At 40.7% G+C, this 22,604-nt stretch overlaps 2 long non-coding RNA genes across 2 annotated transcripts; both read right to left on the reverse strand.

Annotated features, from left to right (window-relative positions):
• Positions 1–3,907: 3,907 nt before the first annotated feature.
• On the reverse strand, positions 3,908–13,076 carry LOC309490035. Its single transcript, XR_014202583.1, has 2 exons — positions 12,390–13,076; positions 3,908–7,102 (listed from the first exon to the last, which is right to left on the reverse strand). It is a non-coding gene; the product is annotated as an uncharacterized lncRNA (long non-coding RNA).
• A 289-nt stretch (positions 13,077–13,365) lies between these two features.
• Positions 13,366–16,102, reverse strand: LOC309491152. Its single transcript, XR_014202943.1, has 4 exons — positions 16,004–16,102; positions 15,079–15,266; positions 14,166–14,353; positions 13,366–13,452 (listed from the first exon to the last, which is right to left on the reverse strand). It is a non-coding gene; the product is annotated as an uncharacterized lncRNA (long non-coding RNA).
• Positions 16,103–22,604: the final 6,502 nt, after the last annotated feature.

A 22,604-nucleotide genomic window follows, 5' to 3' on the forward strand; every position in this document is an offset into this window, starting at 1 on the left:
GCGCCACGTAGGATTTAAATCAAACTTCGCTTATCAGTACATACATAACACACGTGCATATACACCTATAAATTACTCGCATATACATGTATACTATTGGATGTTCAAAATACATATATGAAATACACGTGCACACTAATGTGAAATCCATACCAATACATATAATGTTAGTCATGAATGCATATACACTTGTGAATAACTTTTTTTATTTTTTTTTTTTATTTAACCTTTATTTAACCAGGAAAGTCCCATTGAGGTTAAAAACCTCTTTTTCAAGGGAGTCCTGGCCAAGAGGCAGCAAAAACACAATCAATTACATTTATAAAAGTTATACAACACAAATAATTAAAAACATTTACAATTTAAACAGGTCATTTCCGGTTCTCTCAATCTGGACTTAAAAGCATTTAAGGAAGTAAGTTCAGATAATTTCAAGTCTTTTTGCAAAAAGTTCCATGCAGAAGGAGCGGAGTAGACAAAAGCCCTTTTTCCCAGTTCTGTACGGGCAAATGGAACAAAGAGCAGCAAGTGATCATTTGATCGCAATGAATAAGAACCAACACTTCTCCATGTAATTAAACTACAGATGTAGGATGGCAACAGACCAAGCATGGCCTTATAAATAAAAATATGCCAGTGCCCTGATCTCCTGTTGGACAACGATGGCCATCCCACTCTGGAATATAATTCACAATGATGGGTCAAGTTTTTACAATTCGTAATAAATCTCAGAGACGCATGATAAACAGTGTCAATCTTATGCAGACATTGTGATGAAGCCGTCCTATACACCAGGTCTCCATAATCTAAGACAGATAAAAATGTTGCAGTGACTAGCTGCTTTTTTGCTTTAAAAGAAAAACAAAATTTATTTCGAAAGAAAAAGGACAGTTTAAGTTTGAGTTTCTTCACGAGGTTGTCTATATGAGGCTTAAAAGTGAGAGCATCATCAAGCCAGATACCAAGGTACTTATAAGAATGAACCAACTCTATGACATTTCCAGACAAAGTGAACACAGAAGGAGGAGCTTGAGAAACCTTCTTAGAGTTACTAAACAGCATCAGTTTGGTCTTATCAGCATTGAGAACCAGCTTAAGCTGCATAAGCGTGCGTTGAACCACATCAAAAGCTTTCTGCAAAGACTCAACCGCTTTAGCTGGGGATGATCCAAAACAATAAATAATCGTGTCATCAGTATAGAAATGCATATTAGCATCCGACACATTTTGGCCTAATTCATTTATATACATAATAAACAAGAGAGGACCTAATATTGAGCCTTGTGGCACCCCCTTGTGGACCTTCACTAATGCCGAACATAAACCATCACATTTAATGCACTGAGTCCTGTCACTCAGATAATTCATGAACCAGAAAACTACACAATCAGACAATCCCAGACAAAGAAGCCTATGCTTTAGAACAGCATGGTCCACTGTGTCAAAAGCTTTCGACAGATCAAGAAAAAGTGATGCACAGAATTGCTTTCTATCAAGAGCGACAAGTATGTCATTAATTACTTTTGTAACAGCAGTAATGGTACTGTGCTTTTTCCTGAAGCCTGATTGCAGTTTAGAAAGGAGTTCATTTGAGTATAAAAACTCTTTTATTTGGTCTGAAACAAGGGATTCTAAAATTTTTGACAAAACACACAAATTAGATATAGGCCGATAGTTAGTTAAAACTGCTGGATCACCTCCTTTAAACAAGGGAGTAACAAAAGCTGACTTCCAAACTGATGGTATTTCATTGTTTTGAATTGACAGATTAAAAAGAATTGTAAGGGGCTCTGCAACAAAATCAGCCGCCTTTTTCAAAAAGTAAGGCTCTATTAAATCTGGTCCAGGAGGTTTTCTGTGATCTAACGCTTTAAGAGCTCCGTGCACCTGCTGCACAGTAAAAGAAACAAAATTAAAAGGCTCTCCAGAAAACACTTGGGAGTGTGTGCATGGAGTAACAACGACTACTCCTGTCGACTCGGACAGAGAACCAACTGATACAAAATGCTCATTAAAGCAATTTAAGACATCAACTCTGTCGTAGACTGGGAGAGAGTTTTTTAAGACAAATTTTGGGAGGGCTTCATTACTTTTATTCACCGAAAGAGACTTGATGACTTTCCAGAATTTCTGTGGATTATTGAGGTTTTCACTTGTAACTGATAAATAATATTCTGATTTAGCCTTTTTGATAAGAGAGGTACATTTATTTCTTAGTTGTCTGAAAATGGACCAGTCAGTGGCAGAATCACCATTTCTAGCTTTAGCCCATGCCACATTTCGCTGATGGATAATGTCTGACAACTCTGAAGAAAACCAAGGGTTTTCCCGTCCCTTCACTCTGTGCTTTGTCCAAGGAGCATGTTTATTTACAATTTTCTCAAAATTCTCCTTAAAAAGTGTCCAGGCAAGCTCAACGTCAGGCAACAGGCCTAGCTGTCCCCAGTTAATCAAAGATAAATCATGATGATAGGCTTGTTCATTAAAGTTTTTCAAACTTTCAACTTGCATATACATATAAACTTGACGCACGCATACACCTATAAATACCCGCATATACATATAAACTTCCATGCATATACACCTATAAACACTCGCATATACATATAAACTTCCATGCATATACACCTATAAACACTCGCACATACATATAAACTTCCATGCATATACACCTATAAACACTCGCATATACATATAAACTTCCATGCATATACACCTATAAATACTCGCATATACATATAAATTTCCATGCATATAAACCTATAAACACTCGCACATACATATAAACTTCCATGCATATACACCTATAAACACTCGCACATACATATAAACTTCCATGCATATACACCTATAAACACTCGCACATACATATAAACTCAATGCGCGCATACACATCCATAAAACACTCGCGCATACATACAAAATAAAACGTGGATGCATGCTTTAGTTGTGTATATGTATATGCGAGTGATTTCATATGTGGATGTGCGTGAACTTTTCAGTGCAAACGGAAGGCATTTCAGTGTAAAAGGAAGGCATTTCAGTGTAAAAGTCATTTGTGTCATTTTGATAGTTTGTTTTACAATTTGAAATTAAATAAGCATGAACGAGAAAACGGCCCCTTTATTCGTTTTTCAAAAAAAAAAAAAAAAAAAACGAAAAAAACGAGATTTCGGCTTGATTTTTCGTTTTTTAGTTCACAGGCAAAAAACGAATGACTTCAAAATTTGTTTTCCACATGTGGGCGGCCTGACACGCCCCCTTCCGCCGATTGGTCAAGCAAGTCTGAGCATGTGACGTCATCAGTTGTCGCTCGGGTCTGTTCTACAAAATAATAGTCCTCTACTATGGCTACAGATTCTTAAACTGTACAGGGCAGGTCCTATTGGGCTTTCTTCTGTGCAACTTTACGCGTTTCACAGAAATCTTTACATCAGAAATATTAATTATTAGTCTGCCACCAGCCTGTTTTATTTAGATGTGCGGAGTTAAATCTGTGTGGTGAAGCTGCGCTTGACAGCGCCGAGCGGGAGAGGCTCACTGACCAGTGTTCAGTCAGCAGTCAGAACTTTTCTTTTAGACGCTCCGTTTTGCCACGGGATGGTGATTGCAAATACTGTAATGCCAATCGGCTGAGGGTGGTATACCGATGATGGTGAAATACAGTTTTACTGAAACTGTAATCATATCCGCGACCCGCGAGAATGAGACAGATGATTGACAGGACGATAGCGAAGGCAATTAAAGGTGCAAGATAACTTCTGTTAACAAAAAAATCAATAAAAAAAAGTGTTTAATATAAGTGACTTTGTCTTTGTTTTATTGTTTTTGTTGTTTGTAATGGCAATTTTCAGAAGTTAATATCAAACAGCATCAGAGGTGTAAGAAAACTTTCAAGAGACAAAACTGTAATAAAGAGAAAAGGTTTATTTCAATGAGGATTCTTTTCACAAAAGCCGCAGCCACCCAGCTTTGAAATAGAATACCTATTAGACATAATAAAACATAGACATTTTATACAGTTTCTTGGCAAAAGCTCCTCCTTCCAGGTTTCTTGTAAATTTCCAGAAAGATACCCCCTATCTTCAGCTAGTTCGGACTGGTTTCTACCCCCTGGTGCAGGTCACACTGTTCTTTGTCCCTGAGACACCCAAAGGCCTTCATCTACGACCTAAATTGGCCCTCTCGCTTCCCTGTCCCCCCTCAGCTGCTAGAAAACCTCACAGAAACATATGATTAAACAGTTTGGAAACGAATGATTATAAGAAACACTGAATTTTCCGCAACAAATTCCTCCTCTTTATCATTCTCTGATAAACGTATTAAAGGAAAATTCATCCTTGTCTTCTAATTTCTTGATCAAACATCATTACATCATTACATCATTTCATTTCAAGATCAGAATTGATTCACAGTTATACTCTTCATGTCTGAATTTCATTTCAAGATCAGAATTGATTCACAGTTATACTCTTCATGTCTAAATTTCATTTCAAGATCATACCCTTAAACTTAGTAGGCAAAAAAGATTAAAATTAAAACTATTAGGCAAAAACATTAGAATTAAAACTATTAGGCAAAAACATTAGAATTAAAACTAGTTTGAAAAAAGATTAAAATGAAATAAGCTCAGGCTATTTTCCCAGGGATAGACCCTTAATTTTACAGCAAGCAGATAAAGGTTTATTCTGGAACCGGGCTAGACGAACGAGCTCTGTCATTGCATCCCCAACACTATAGGTCGGACCCTCAGTCATTTCAGTATAAACAAGAAAAAGTTGGATTAATATTTAGTAGGAAAACAAAACATGCTATAAAAACACAGATAAAGTATATACAAAAACTCCTCATATTCAAACCCTGTCCTTGTATGCCATCTCGTAACACGGATGGCTACTGCTTTTAACCCTCTGAACATATCATCATTCTTACAATGGAAAAAGAAATAAAAATAATGAAAACAATAATAATAATAAAAACAGTGAATAGAACAGTCAATCATTGACATCAAAACCTAAACAATCAAGGTTTAGAAAATCCCTTTCCTGGTCCCAGGAAGGCAACAAAAAGGAAAGAAAACACATTTAACTCATGTCTGCATACATGTCATCGCTGTCCATCAGTTATTGGGTACAGAGTCAGTTTCACTGCTTGGACTGACGTCACCTTGCTAACCGTCCCTGCCCTGATCAATCTCTGCACTGAGCTGGAAAGGCACTTCATAATGCATGGTAAACAAAACAGAATCAGCAATCCCATACCCACAATTGGCAAGACAGTTTGAATTATTCTATAAAACCACCCTGACCATGCAGACATCAGCCACCCCACCCACTCACTATCAGTAGCTTTAGGCGGCTCTTTCACAGCTTTTCTCATGTGCTCGATGATATTGGTTATGTTGTCACTATAATCAGGAATGTTAAAACAACATGATACCCCCAACATTTTACAAACTCCACATTTCTTTGAAGTCAAAGCTTCAGAGCACAGCTGCTTACAGCGTTTGCTCTCCTCTTTTGACTGTTTGTTTCAGGACTCTTCACAAAGTATAAAAATTTGTACTATATGCCATCAATTTCATTAAAACTGTGTTGAGACAGTATTCCTCTATCAAGTGGTTAGTCTGCAGATTCAACTTAATGTTATCAATATTTTATCAGTCCCACTTATCTCTGCTGTTTCACAAAAAACAAAATATCATATTACTCATCTCTCAATCCCTAAATCGCACAGGCTCAGTTAACAGCTTTTAGCTGATATTGAATGAGAGAGACTCTGAGGCATTTAGGACTGGCACACTGTACTCTCATAAACTTCTAAAATCAAACTTTATCTACCACTTAAACTTTTAACTCTAGCCCAGCAGTAAGGCATCTTTGCCAGAATTTACATCTATTTTCAAATAAACATAATTGTTATATTTGTCTTTTGCCCACATCAGGGAAGTTAGACATTACATTACCACTAAAATACAATTCTTCCCCATTCTGCCTTTGTTCATTCCTCATCTTTATGCCACTTAAACTTGACATAAATAGTTCCATAAATTCTATCAGAAATTTTATTTTCATAACATACATTTCACTATATTTCTTCTCATCTTTCCCTACATGCTAGTTCCTTCTGCATCCTACAATCTTCTTACGACTTCCATCTATTAACTTTCCTTAAACTTTCTTTTCTGAGTGTCCATTTACAATTACAGGCTAAATGGCCCTGCTGACCACAATTAAAACACTCTCTTTGCCTATAGTTTGATCATTGAGCTTGCAAACGGCTCCAACTTACTGCACACCCATGAAGCAGTGTGTCCCCATCAGGAATGTAAACACAGCCACTGATAAGCAGTTCTCTGTATTCTTTTACACCAGTGGCGGATTCAATTGCAATAGCCAAATCATAATCTTCATCATTTTCATTGGCAGCACATAAATTTTCATAAACTGCACAGAAAATCATTCAACATATTCTAAGGGGTTTTCACTAAACATTTTCTTTGTTAACTCCAACCACCTTGTTTGGCAGATACACAGAAGTTCCCACATTCATTAAAGCTGGATAACAGCACCCTGACCAGTCCTTTTTCCCAAACGGTGATATGATATTACCACAAACCCAAACTGCCGCCGGTGAACTTTGATACGGTTTATCGAATGGACACTTAAAGTTGATTTCTTCGTGGTTGGTTTTAATTCTGCAGTCTGACCACCCAGTTTTCAATTGTCTCGGTCTGACCTTTGCTTGTCCCCTCGTCTCTCATCCAGGCCAGCTCCTCTCCAGAGGCCCGTTCGATCTCGGGTGGCCCTGGCAGCACGAGAGGTTTCGCCGTTGTTGTTGTTGTTGTTTGTCGTCGGGGTTCCTCCTCCTGTTGCTCTCCTGATATGGGTGGAACTCTCCTGCAGTGATTGGCATTCACCCACGTGGCTCGCTCGCCGACCTTCACCGCCGTATGCGTGATCAGCAAGACTTGGAACGGTCCCAGCCACCGTTTCGCCCTCCAGCTCTTCCTCCTGAGGTCTCGAATCACCACGTAATCACCTGGTCTGATTTTGTGCAGGAACGTCTCTGCTACCTTGCTCTTAGAGAGAGCTTCTTTCACCTGCACAGAAATGTTAGATAACAAACACGACATCTTTTTGCAGTAATTCAACATTTCATTCTCACACACATCTGTCGATGGAAGCCTCCTTCTTTCCCCTGTTATACCCATGAATGGTGGTCTACCAAAGAGAATTTCAAATGGGCTCAAATTTGTTTTGACTCTCTTTCTCATTCTCATGTACATTAACACAGTGGGGAGTGCTTTCACCCACGAGAGCCCTGTTTCTTCACAGCATTTTGCCAATTTGTTCTTTACCGTCTGGTTTTCACGCTCAACAGCGCCCCCGCTGGCAGCGTGTTAGGCACAGTGTGTTCCATCGTGACCACATATCCACGACTACCAAACAATATTTCTGTTTTCCACACGGGGTCAGTTCAATGAAATCAATCATTAAATATTCAAATGGCCCGTCTGGGGCTGGCTGACTTGCCAGTGGTGTTTTAATGCCCCGTGCAATGTTATATGCGGTGCAAATCACACATCTTTTACAAAAATTTTCAGTATATATTGTGAAACCTTTGGTAAACCACAATTCTTTCATTTGCATAATCATCCCTCTTTTAATGCATGGTCCCACCCATGCATTAATTTAGCGTAATGCAAGAAAAAAAACAAAAAAATTACTAGGCAGACATGGCTGTCCACCAACAGATCTCCATACATCATCAACAAGGCTGCAGCCTGCCGTCTTCCATTTGTTTTTCTCAGCTCCTGTGGAAAAAGACTGCATGCTCTGTAAACAAGGAGAAATGTCATTGTTAAGATTATTGTCAACTTGTACGCAGGTGGCGCCACTGGTATCAGCTTCAGTCTGGTTTGTTGCCGCTGCCTTCGCAGCCATATCAGCTCTGGCGTTGCCTGTTGATACGAAACTTTTATCATTAATATGCGCTGCGCATTTACAAATTGCAATCTTGTCTGGCATCATAATGGCCTCCAAAAGGTCAGATACTAACCTAGCGTTCAGTATTGGTCGTCCGTCTGACTTTAAAAATTTTCTGTGCTTCCACAGAGCACCAAAGTCATGCGTGACCCCAAAAGCATAACGCGAGTCTGTGTAAATCGTTACACACTTGTCAGTCATCAGTTTACATGCTTCAGTCAAAGCGACTAATTCAGCTGCCTGTGCAGAGTAATGACATTGTAATTTGCCAGATTGTACAGTTTCAAATTCAGTCGTCACCGCATAACCTACGTTATTCTGTCCTGTTTGTGGATTCTTCGACGCAGATCCATCCACAAAAAGGACATTGTCACAATTATCAAGCGGAACGTCCAACAAATCTGGACGCGGTGTGCACGCCTTTTAACAGTGACATTTGGCATGTCAAACAAAATTTTATGATACCTCAATCGAGCTGTAGACAAATGTGACGTTCTCTGCTCCTGCAAAATCAAAGACACCAAATGTGAGACCGCTAAAGTCAGATCAGCATAGCCTACAAACTCTCTTGAGGCCATTGAGGGCCAGTTCAGCTACCACCACCGCCCGGAGACAGTGTGGCAATCCCGCTGCCACGGGGTCGAGTTTTGTTGAAAATAGGCTACCTTCTCATCGGTCACCATGCGTCTACAGGAGAACAGAAGTCATAAGGTCATGCTTTTCATCAACCATCTGCACAATGGATGGTCTACAACCAGAAGGCCTAACAATCGAGATATCTCATCGTGCTTTCATGTTATCAAATGCTGTCTCAGCTTCACTTGTCCAAACAAGTCTGTCACATGACTTCAACCCTTTCCCTGTTGTCAGGGCTCGTAAAGGCTGTTCTAAAATGGCATAATTGGGAATGAATGTACGACAGTAAGCACACATCCCCAAAAATGACAGCAACTGTTTTTTGTTACAGGCTTTGGGGCTTCTTTTATGCCCTGCACCCTTTTCTGTGACAATGTTTTGCTGTTTTGTTTGATAACATGGCCCAGGAAGGTCACTTCCTGTTTCACAAACTGCAGCTTTGAAAGGCTGACCTTGTGTCCCTCCCTTTCAAGATGCTTCAGGAGAGTCACAGTGTCAGCCCTGCAAATAGACTCACCTTCTGAACAGATCAAAAGGTCATCAACATAAGAAATCAATGCGGTTCCCTCTGTTAAAGTCAGATTCTCAATGCTCCTTCTCAGTGTCTCGTTAAATAAAGTCGGGCTCTCAGAAAAACCCTGACATAATCTCGTAAAAGTATAACCACTACCATCGAAATCAAACTCAAACCAAAACTGGCTTTTTTCATCGACCGGAACGCTGAAAAAGGCATTAGCCAAATCAACCACAGAAAAATACTTTGCATTTTCTGGAATTTGAGTTAGGAGCGTGTATTTATTTAGGACGCGTGGGGCACGCGTAACGACAGATGAGTTCACCGCTTGGAGGTCCTGGACAAAACGCCATTCAATAGGTTGGTTACGATCTCGTATCTTTTTCACAGGAAAAATTGGAGTTCTGACAGGTGAATCATCACAAGGCCTAATTACACTCTCTTTCAATAAAGCATCAAACACCGGTTTTATACCCTCTATTGCTTCACGTTTCAGTGGATATTGTGCCTTACATGGTCTGAAATCAGATTTTGGTGTGATTACAACTGGCTCACAACCTTTTATCAGCCCCACATCATATTTGTTTTTTTTGCCCACAAGTTTGGTGATATTTGTGCCAAAGAAATATCAATTTCTGAGGCAGAAATATCCCCCTCTCCCTGTCCTGTCACATTTTTCCCAATAGCAGTCACATTTCTCTGAACCCCCACCTCAAAGTCACATTTTGATTTAAATGCCCCCATACTCTGACTCTCTGCTGTGTGTGTGTCAACTCTCACCCAGTCTGTGGCCGATAGACACTCTCTCACAAAAAGGCCCACATCTCTCCACTGTTGGCTTATGGCCTTGGAGACAGATAAGTGGCAGGCAGTGTTCTCTGACATAAGATAACAAGCTTTCTGACTCTGTCAACACTGCAGCCAATGCGCACACACACTTTCTGTCCAGAAAATCTGGTCAAATTTCACACTTTCATTCTTCACAGAATTAAACCACATCTTTTCAAAATCTGAATCTCGCTCTGTTACGACATGTGATGTACAATGCATTTTATCATTTGTCATAAACTCTGTGTCGACTGGGTTTGTTCGAGCCTTTGCCAATTCCAAAATTTTCTCTGCCCAATCAACATCTGTCACCTGCCATTCATAAGCCCACTTCGGCTCGAATTTGGAACAAGTAATTTGTGATGTCTCCTCAATGCTAATTCCATAGGAATCAGCACAGAGGGACAAATTTAATCTACACATTAAATCACGAGCCATCAGATGTGCGGGACAACCGGGAGACCACACAAATTCATGTTCGAAAAGGCATCCCCCCTCTGTTTCGCACTCTAACGGCTCGGTTAACCGGTCAGAAATCAAATGGCCAGAGGCCGAAGTGCTCTCAAACACTTTCCCGGTTAAAATTGGAACACATGGTAAATCACATGGTCGTAATGTGGACAGGCTGACACCAGAATCGACTAAAAAGTCCATAACTACCCCTTTAACTCGTAAAGGATTAATAGGCATTTCAGAAAACCCTGTGCTTTTGTATAGTTTCACACGCTCATCACACACAGCACTGCTCAAATCATCAGTCACAGCTTTGCTCAAAGTATCATCAGACACACAAAAAGATTTGCAAGCAGTTTTTTCATTGCAGATAGCAGAAAGAAGATCAGTGTATGTGTTTGCGTGTGTGTGTGTTAGTAAAGATATTTTCACTTCCCTTTGCTGCAGCCAAAGATTGGTTCCCCAAAGCCAGACTCTTTCCGTCCCGCTCTCCAGCCCCCTCGGTTCAATCCGACTTCATGGTGGGACACGCGCTGCTCCAGTGTCCGTCCTTCTTGCACACTCTACATTTTGTACAGTCTCGGAGCGAGTGGGCATTTGTGGCACAAACATAACAGCTCCATTTTCCTCCAGCAGCTCTTCCTTTCTGTCCTTTTCGACCAGCAGGGTTTGAGCAGGAAGATGCCGGTTTGTTGGGTTGTTTAGGTTGTCGTTGTTGCATAACCACCATTGTGAGGGTTTTTTCCCTTCTCCTTTCTGTCCTCTTCAGCGTGAGTAGCGTGCCGCAGCGTTGCACTCAAACGCCCGTGTAACTGTGCATGAAACTGCGCTGTTAGTCTGTGTGCCACTCGCTCTGCGGCCTCTGCCCCCCCTCGCGCTGCTCTTGCATCTGCCTCTGCCTGCGCTGCTCTTTGGGCTGCCTCTGCCAGTTCAATTTGTGCTCGTGCTTCTGCAAGTCGTGCTTCTTGGGCTGTTCTCGGGGCTGGTGGAAAGCGGTCCAGATCGAGGTCCAGCCTGAGGGCCGGTATCTCTGCTACTGGGTAGTGAGCTGTATTGTAGGCAGGCGGCGGAGCCGTTACCACCTCAGTCACATGTGGAAAAGCACATACCTTCGGTTCATTAGTAGCATTCTGTTCCAGTGGAACTGTTTTTACACACACAACATTCTCAACATTACATGCCAATTCTTTTTGTATTTGCTCTCGTTCTCGCCTGTCAGCTTCTTTTACCCAACACATTATAGTCGGTTCACAGTTCTTACACCCATGTTTAACACACACACAGCAGCTACTCTGTTTTCCCTCGTTCTTTTCTACTGACTCTTTTACTACATTAAGTCTTATCTTACTCAAGGTTCCCGCTTCGGGAAAATCGTGAAATTTGATCAGTTTCTGTATGTCAACCATACATTTACCACCATAATTATTTCTCATTTGACAGAAAATTGGTGTATAAAAATGATCTAATTTACTGTTAGATGACCCCATTTTGGCTGAATCTCCCTTCTGGATTTTACTCTTTCGACACGTGTCTTAGTATCTGTCAAACGTCTTCGACAGACCCGATTTTATTTCACCCAAAACCGGTCGGGTTTCAGCAAATATGCCGTGCTTTTGTAATTATGTTTTACTCAAAATCTACTATTCACCTAATTAATCCGGCGTGGCTCTTCCGTCCACCTTTGCAAGATTTCTTCGGATTACAGAGACTTTGAGCAAAACTAATTAACCAGCACCTGTGATTACCTGAATCACCAGTGGTACTTCCGTCCACCTGTGGCACTTCCGTCCACTAACGAGCTAAGTGTGGCAGAAACCGATCCGAAGCTACTTCAATTTCTTCCCCAAAAATTGTGATTCATCAATCACCTCTCGCTCGTACCCAAAGCAAACTCAGCCAATATGGTTCATGTTCACTCACAATTATCAAATCACACTTAACATCAATAAAACAATTCTGCCGTTTCTTACCCAGAGATGCTTTCTCTTTTCTGTAATTGCCGCGGATTCTTTCTTGATCCTGGTGGGAGTTCTTCCACTGGCCCTGAATGCGGGTGTTGGCTCTCTCTCTCGTAACCTGTTGAGTTTCTATCTCAAACCGTCGAGGTATGAGACGGCCGCCTGGTGCTGCCGTGATTGCGCAATTTCCGTCATACCCGCTCTCAGGACCAGGAGAAGAAGAGTCCGCACAGGATCCCACGTTTCTGACACCAAGTTGTAATGGCAATTTTCAGAAGTTAATATCAAACAGCATCAGAGGTGTAAGAAAACTTTCAAGAGACAAAACTGTAATAAAGAGAAAAGGTTTATTTCAATGAGGATTCTTTTCACAAAAGCCGCAGCCACCCAGCTTTGAAATAGAATACCTATTAGACATAATAAAACATAGACATTTTATACAGTTTCTTGGCAAAAGCTCCTCCTTCCAGGTTTCTTGTAAATTTCCAGAAAGATACCCCCTATCTTCAGCTAGTTCGGACTGGTTTCTACCCCCTGGTGCAGGTCACACTGTTCTTTGTCCCTGAGACACCCAAAGGCCTTCATCTACGACCTAAATTGGCCCTCTCGCTTCCCTGTCCCCCCTCAGCTGCTAGAAAACCTCACAGAAACATATGATTAAACAGTTTGGAAACGAATGATTATAAGAAACACTGAATTTTCCGCAACATTGTTTTTAATCAAATAATTGTGAACCACAAACTGAGCCTTCGTTTTAAAGGGCAATTTCCAAATATATTTTATTTATTTGTTATAATATGGGTATTTTATAATACAGCATAAATAAAAACAAACACACGTAATAATCCATCAATCCATCAATCTATCTATAGAAATAGACCACTCACCTGTCAGCATTGGTGCTGTTCAGCACTGGTGCTGATATGCACGGCAAATGCAACCATTTCGCATTGACAGGTGAACAGCTGGGGGAAAACTCAAGTTCACTTTGCGTCAGGCCGTCTGCATGAATGCAGGGTCAAAGGCCACAGGCCTGGCACGCTACCTCACCTAACCAGCTAAACCTACCCACCACCTGTGCAAAAAACCAGAAAACTAAACAAAAAAACACTGACCACTGGCGGGACCTACACAGACCCTACCCAAAATATACCAGGATAGACCAGCCCTTTATAAAATAGCCCTAGATACAACAGCACTTTATAAAATAGACCCCTGTTAAAAAAAACAGATCTAAAAAATAAAGTGCAGTACCGTGTCTACACACCTGGTGGCGCTAGAGGCGCACCAAACCACCACCAGTCGACTAGCCATACATCAATTACTATATAAACCAAGTTTCGTACAGATAAAACACACCGTTGCAGATATATGGACAGTTAAGCTTCGGCCAATCAGATGCCATATATGCTAATGAGGGTGGTTACTAATGAGGGTGAAACTCGTTTTTACCTCCCTACCCTATATGCCATTTTAACCCTAAACTAACCCTAGCCCCAAACTAACCCTAACCCCAAACTACCATTAGGCCCAGAACTACTTTCAATATTTAACAAAAAACAATAAAAAATATGAACAAACAGTCGATCAAACTCATCCATCCATCCATCCAAGTAACACAGGCCTAAAAACATTCACTTTTTCAAACAAAAACATATTTTTTTAACAAAAAGTTGTTTAAACTCATGTATCTATCTATCCATCCATCCATCCATCCATCCATCCATCCATCACTCCATCCATCCATCACTCCATCCATCAATCTATCTATAGAAATAGACCACTCACCTGTCAGCATTGGTGCTGTTCAGCACTGGTGCTGATATGCACGGCAAATGCAACCATTTCGCATTGACAGGTGAACAGCTGGGGGAAAACTCAAGTTCACTTTGCGTCAGGCCGTCTGCATGAATGCAGGGTCAAAGGCCACAGGCCTGGCACGCTACCTCACCTAACCAGCTAAACCTACCCACCACCTGTGCAAAAAAACAGAAAACTAAACAAAAAAACACTGACCACTGGCGGGACCTACACAGACCCTACCCAAAATATACCAGGATAGACCAGCCCTTTATAAAATAGCCCTAGATACAACAGCACTTTATAAAATAGACCCCTGTTAAAAAAAACAGATCTAAAAAATAAAGTGCAGTACCGTGTCTACACACCTGGTGGCGCTAGAGGCGCACCAAACCACCACCAGTCGACTAGCCATACATCAATTACTATATAAACCAAGTTTCGTACAGATAAAACACACCGTTGCAGATATATGGACAGTTAAGCTTCGGCCAATCAGATGCCATATATGCTAATGAGGGTGGTTACTAATGAGGGTGAAACTCGTTTTTACCTCCCTACCCTATATGCCATTTTAACCCTAAACTAACCCTAGCCCCAAACTAACCCTAACCCCAAACTACCATTAGGCCCAGAACTACTTTCAATATTTAACAAAAAACAATAAAAAATATGAACAAACAGTCGATCAAACTCATCCATCCATCCATCCAAGTAACACAGGCCTAAAAACATTCACTTTTTCAAACAAAAACATATTTTTTTAACAAAAAGTTGTTTAAACTCATGTATCTATCTATCCATCCATCCATCCATCCATCCATCCATCCATCCATCCATCCATCACTCCATCCATCCATCACTCCATCCATCAATCTATCTATAGAAATAGACCACTCACCTGTCAGCATTGGTGCTGTTCAGCACTGGTGCTGATATGCACGGCAAATGCAACCATTTCGCATTGACAGGTGAACAGCTGGGGGAAAACTCAAGTTCAGTTTGCGTCAGGCCGTCTGCATGAATGCAGGGTCAAAGGCCACAGGCCTGGCACGCTACCTCACCTAACCAGCTAAACCTACCCACCACCTGTGCAAAAAAACAGAAAACTAAACAAAAAAACACTGACCACTGGCGGGACCTACACAGACCCTACCCAAAATATACCAGGATAGACCAGCCCTTTATAAAATAGCCCTAGATACAACAGCACTTTATAAAATAGACCCCTGTTAAAAAAAACAGATCTAAAAAATAAAGTGCAGTACCGTGTCTACACACCTGGTGGCGCTAGAGGCGCACCAAACCACCACCAGTCGACTAGCCATACATCAATTACTATATAAACCAAGTTTCGTACAGATAAAACACACCGTTGCAGATATATGGACAGTTAAGCTTCGGCCAATCAGATGCCATATATGCTAATGAGGGTGGTTACTAATGAGGGTGAAACTCGTTTTTACCTCCCTACCCTATATGCCATTTTAACCCTAAACTAACCCTAGCCCCAAACTAACCCTAACCCCAAACTACCATTAGGCCCAGAACTACTTTCAATATTTAACAAAAAACAATAAAAAATATGAACAAACAGTCGATCAAACTCATCCATCCATCCATCCATCCAAGTAACACAGGCCTAAAAACATTCACTTTTTCAAACAAAAACATATTTTTTTAACAAAAAGTTGTTTAAACTCATGTATCTTTCTATCCATCCATCCATCCATCCATCCATCCATCCATCCATCCATCCATCCATCCATCACTCCATCCATCCATCACTCCATCCATCAATCTATCTATAGAAATAGACCACTCACCTGTCAGCATTGGTGCTGTTCAGCACTGGTGCTGATATGCACGGCAAATGCAACCATTTCGCATTGACAGGTGAACAGCTGGGGGAAAACTCAAGTTCACTTTGCGTCAGGCCGTCTGCATGAATGCAGGGTCAAAGGCCACAGGCCTGGCACGCTACCTCACCTAACCAGCTAAACCTACCCACCACCTGTGCAAAAAACCAGAAAACTAAACAAAAAAACACTGACCACTGGCGGGACCTACACAGACCCTACCCAAAATATACCAGGATAGACCAGCCCTTTATAAAATAGCCCTAGATACAACAGCACTTTATAAAATAGACCCCTGTTAAAAAAAACAGATCTAAAAAATAAAGTGCAGTACCGTGTCTACACACCTGGTGGCGCTAGAGGCGCACCAAACCACCACCAGTCGACTAGCAATACATCATTACTATATAAACCAAGTTTCGTACAGATAAAACACACCGTTGCAGATATATGGACAGTTAAGCTTCGGCCAATCAGATGCCATATATGCTAATGAGGGTGGTTACTAATGAGGGTGAAACTCGTTTTTACCTCCCTACCTAACCCTAACCCTAACCCTAACCTAACACTGTGGTTTGTAAAACTAGGCCTAACCTAACTTCTGCTCTAACCCTACCCACAGCAGCCCTGTGGTTTATTTACCGAGTAGTTTTTAAGGGGGATGTGGCATCGCTTTATCAAGTTAGAACTAGGCCTGTACCAATTCCGGCTCAACCCTACCCGTAAGAGCCCTTATGGTTACATACCCAGTGGGAAAATAAGTTAAATTCTTCTTTTTTTAGCCCCAGAGCTCTAAGTAGGAGCGTGCTCCAAGGGGGAGCTATGGTATAGTCTAACATGCGTCGGCCCGTGCCTTCCTCAGTCTCCTTTCTTCTCTGGACTTGTGCCAGGGAGGGGGGGAGCTGTTGTAATATTTACAAAAAACCTAACCCTAACCCTAACCCTCAGCCCCCAAAGTTTCAAGTCTTCCACGCCTTACGGTTTGGTCTGCCCGATCAGTTTTATGTCTGAATGTTGCATCATGGGAAAATTAACAATAACAATAGGGTTTCAGCACTTCGTGCTTGAACCCCTAATAAGTGCCTGAAAAAGGGCAACAAAAAGGCCTCTAAAAAAAAAAACTATAGGGTCTAGGCACTTGCCGCTTGCATTGCTGCGTTTCAAAAACTTTATCAAGCCTTTTAACATGTGCCTCGGAGAGGAAAAAGTATGTTTTTTGCCCTTTTAGCTCATTTATCATGGAAATGTGGTGAATTTTTTTTTTACCTTTTAAACTGTGACACCTCCACTGATGGCCCGATCTCCATAAAAGTTTGCACGCTTCTTTAGAATAACATGGCGCATGTGCTCAGCTAATTTGGTGAAGCTCTGCTCTTTTTTTCCCCATTTTTCAGTCATTTAAATGTCATTTTGCATAGGATAATACAGAGGCCTTCTCACCTTTATGACAGTTAAAGCGCCACCAATGGCCCGACGTCCATGAAAGATTTCAAGCTTCTTTAGGATCACGTGACGCATGCGCAATGCCCGATTTTGTGAGGTTGTATGCAAATCAGACAGCAAGATGGCCGCTTTCAGCCATTTCATGGGATTTGCCATAGAAATACATCCTTTTGACACCCTTTTAACAGTTATAGCGCCACCAAGTGGCCAGTCGCTGCGTCCTTTTCCACGCGACCACAGAATGAGCTCGTACATACGTGTGCTGAGTTTGGTGCAAACATCTCGTTCTGTTCACGAGTTATAGCCAATTAAGCAAAATGGGCTCCTCCCACTTCGAACGTTTTGGCAGCCCTTAGGGACCGTGAAGCGAAATTTTCCCTTTTTTTTGATAATTATTGACATTCAGACTCCAGAGAATCTTGCCGCACCGGTTTGGTTCCGGTCGGGCCAAAAACCTACTAGGACTAGTTCGCGAAAGTAGGTTTTTGGAAAAACCGCAAATACCCGAACATTTTCCAGGGTCCGAGGCATGCATCTGGTCCGCCTCGAGCCAAGGATTCCAGCGATATAAGACACTTGAGCCTACGCCTCACGGTTGAGGAGTTATGAGTCGTTTCGTACTTTTGACCGCTGTAGCGCCCCCGTCAGGCCGATCGGGGCGGGCCTTGGTGACGCTGTAGGCGGTGTGAGTACTATCAGCCCCCAAAGCTTCAAGTCTCCACGCCTTACGGTTTGGTCTGCCCGATCAGTTTTATGTCTGAATGTTGCATCATGGGAAAATTAACAATAACAATAGGGTTTCAGCACTTCGTGCTTGAACCCCTAATTAAAGCTGCAAGCAGCATTTATCGGGGTTCAAGCATTTAAGGCCTTTAAGGCCTTTAACCCTTTCACGCATAGTGGTCACTACAGTGGACAGCTATTAAAAAAGCATTTTCTTGAATTTGCACTGGTTTTTATGGCAAAGTTGCACATCAGCCTCTTCATTGGACCCTGGTGCATCATCCTATAAATTGCAACCAAGTGGCAAGCCTTTGTGTTTCGATTTTTTCCCCCTCCAAACCAAGATGGCCAAGGGTCAGTCAGACATGCCAAGTTGCTCCGGAATATCCACCCATTCCTTCTATCCTAGGAGACTCTTGTAGGTATAAAAATATTGCAGCATCAAGCAATATCTAATGAGTCATATCACAGTCAAATTTTCCAAGTTCTGATTTTATATTGAGAGAAAACTCTGATTAATCACATGTCCACTGTAGTGGACGTCATGCATCAATTTATGAGGCGCCACGTAGGATTTAAATCAAACTTCGCTTATCAGTACATACATAACACACGTGCATATACACCTATAAATTACTCGCATATACATGTATACTATTGGATGTTCAAAATACATATATGAAATACACGTGCACACTAATGTGAAATCCATACCAATACATATAATGTTAGTCATGAATGCATATACACTTGTGAATAACTTTTTTTTTTTATTTTTTTTTATTTAACCTTTATTTAACCAGGAAAGTCCCATTGAGGTTAAAAACCTCTTTTTCAAGGGAGTCCTGGCCAAGAGGCAGCAAAAACACAATCAATTACATTTATAAAAGTTATACAACACAAATAATTAAAAACATTTACAATTTAAACAGGTCATTTCCGGTTCTCTCAATCTGGACTTAAAAGCATTTAAGGAAGTAAGTTCAGATAATTTCAAGTCTTTTTGCAAAAAGTTCCATGCAGAAGGAGCGGAGTAGACAAAAGCCCTTTTTCCCAGTTCTGTACGGGCAAATGGAACAAAGAGCAGCAAGTGATCATTTGATCGCAATGAATAAGAACCAACACTTCTCCATGTAATTAAACTACAGATGTAGGATGGCAACAGACCAAGCATGGCCTTATAAATAAAAATATGCCAGTGCCCTGATCTCCTGTTGGACAACGATGGCCATCCCACTCTGGAATATAATTCACAATGATGGGTCAAGTTTTTACAATTCGTAATAAATCTCAGAGACGCATGATAAACAGTGTCAATCTTATGCAGACATTGTGATGAAGCCGTCCTATACACCAGGTCTCCATAATCTAAGACAGATAAAAATGTTGCAGTGACTAGCTGCTTTTTTGCTTTAAAAGAAAAACAAAATTTATTTCGAAAGAAAAAGGACAGTTTAAGTTTGAGTTTCTTCACGAGGTTGTCTATATGAGGCTTAAAAGTGAGAGCATCATCAAGCCAGATACCAAGGTACTTATAAGAATGAACCAACTCTATGACATTTCCAGACAAAGTGAACACAGAAGGAGGAGCTTGAGAAACCTTCTTAGAGTTACTAAACAGCATCAGTTTGGTCTTATCAGCATTGAGAACCAGCTTAAGCTGCATAAGCGTGCGTTGAACCACATCAAAAGCTTTCTGCAAAGACTCAACCGCTTTAGCTGGGGATGATCCAAAACAATAAATAATCGTGTCATCAGTATAGAAATGCATATTAGCATCCGACACATTTTGGCCTAATTCATTTATATACATAATAAACAAGAGAGGACCTAATATTGAGCCTTGTGGCACCCCCTTGTGGACCTTCACTAATGCCGAACATAAACCATCACATTTAATGCACTGAGTCCTGTCACTCAGATAATTCATGAACCAGAAAACTACACAATCAGACAATCCCAGACAAAGAAGCCTATGCTTTAGAACAGCATGGTCCACTGTGTCAAAAGCTTTCGACAGATCAAGAAAAAGTGATGCACAGAATTGCTTTCTATCAAGAGCGACAAGTATGTCATTAATTACTTTTGTAACAGCAGTAATGGTACTGTGCTTTTTCCTGAAGCCTGATTGCAGTTTAGAAAGGAGTTCATTTGAGTATAAAAACTCTTTTATTTGGTCTGAAACAAGGGATTCTAAAATTTTTGACAAAACACACAAATTAGATATAGGCCGATAGTTAGTTAAAACTGCTGGATCACCTCCTTTAAACAAGGGAGTAACAAAAGCTGACTTCCAAACTGATGGTATTTCATTGTTTTGAATTGACAGATTAAAAAGAATTGTAAGGGGCTCTGCAACAAAATCAGCCGCCTTTTTCAAAAAGTAAGGCTCTATTAAATCTGGTCCAGGAGGTTTTCTGTGATCTAACGCTTTAAGAGCTCCGTGCACCTGCTGCACAGTAAAAGAAACAAAATTAAAAGGCTCTCCAGAAAACACTTGGGAGTGTGTGCATGGAGTAACAACGACTACTCCTGTCGACTCGGACAGAGAACCAACTGATACAAAATGCTCATTAAAGCAATTTAAGACATCAACTCTGTCGTAGACTGGGAGAGAGTTTTTTAAGACAAATTTTGGGAGGGCTTCATTACTTTTATTCACCGAAAGAGACTTGATGACTTTCCAGAATTTCTGTGGATTATTGAGGTTTTCACTTGTAACTGATAAATAATATTCTGATTTAGCCTTTTTGATAAGAGAGGTACATTTATTTCTTAGTTGTCTGAAAATGGACCAGTCAGTGGCAGAATCACCATTTCTAGCTTTAGCCCATGCCACATTTCGCTGATGGATAATGTCTGACAACTCTGAAGAAAACCAAGGGTTTTCCCGTCCCTTCACTCTGTGCTTTGTCCAAGGAGCATGTTTATTTACAATTTTCTCAAAATTCTCCTTAAAAAGTGTCCAGGCAAGCTCAACGTCAGGCAACAGGCCTAGCTGTCCCCAGTTAATCAAAGATAAATCATGATGATAGGCTTGTTCATTAAAGTTTTTCAAACTTTCAACTTGCATATACATATAAACTTGACGCACGCATACACCTATAAATACCCGCATATACATATAAACTTCCATGCATATACACCTATAAACACTCGCATATACATATAAACTTCCATGCATATACACCTATAAACACTCGCACATACATATAAACTTCCATGCATATACACCTATAAACACTCGCATATACATATAAACTTCCATGCATATACACCTATAAATACTCGCATATACATATAAATTTCCATGCATATAAACCTATAAACACTCGCACATACATATAAACTTCCATGCATATACACCTATAAACACTCGCACATACATATAAACTCAATGCGCGCATACACATCCATAAAACACTCGCGCATACATACAAAATAAAACGTGGATGCATGCTTTAGTTGTGTATATGTATATGCGAGTGATTTCATATGTGGATGTGCGTGAACTTTTCAGTGCAAACGGAAGGCATTTCAGTGTAAAAGGAAGGCATTTCAGTGTAAAAGTCATTTGTGTCATTTTGATAGTTTGTTTTACAATTTGAAATTAAATAAGCATGAACGAGAAAACGGCCCCTTTATTCGTTTTTCAAAAAAAAAAAAAAAAAAAAAAAAACGAAAAAAACGAGATTTCGGCTTGATTTTTCGTTTTTTAGTTCACAGGCAAAAAACGAATGACTTCAAAATTTGTTTTCCACATGTGGGCGGCCTGACACGCCCCCTTCCGCCGATTGGTCAAGCAAGTCTGAGCATGTGACGTCATCAGTTGTCGCTCGGGTCTGTTCTACAAAATAATAGTCCTCTACTATGGCTACAGATTCTTAAACTGTACAGGGCAGGTCCTATTGGGCTTTCTTCTGTGCAACTTTACGCGTTTCACAGAAATCTTTACATCAGAAATATTAATTATTAGTCTGCCACCAGCCTGTTTTATTTAGATGTGCGGAGTTAAATCTGTGTGGTGAAGCTGCGCTTGACAGCGCCGAGCGGGAGAGGCTCACTGACCAGTGTTCAGTCAGCAGTCAGAACTTTTCTTTTAGACGCTCCGTTTTGCCACGGGATGGTGATTGCAAATACTGTAATGCCAATCGGCTGAGGGTGGTATACCGATGATGGTGAAATACAGTTTTACTGAAACTGTAATCATATCCGCGACCCGCGAGAATCAGACAGATGATTGACAGGACGATAGCGAAGGCAATTAAAGGTGCAAGATAACTTCTGTTAACAAAAAAATCAATAAAAAAAAGTGTTTAATATAAGTGACTTTGTCTTTGTTTTATTGTTTTTGTTGTTTGTAATGGCAATTTTCAGAAGTTAATATCAAACAGCATCAGAG

This window comes from Leuciscus leuciscus, assembly GCF_965113295.1.
Source record: "Leuciscus leuciscus genome assembly, chromosome: 25".
NCBI classification, from domain to species: Eukaryota; Metazoa; Chordata; class Actinopteri; order Cypriniformes; family Leuciscidae; genus Leuciscus; species Leuciscus leuciscus.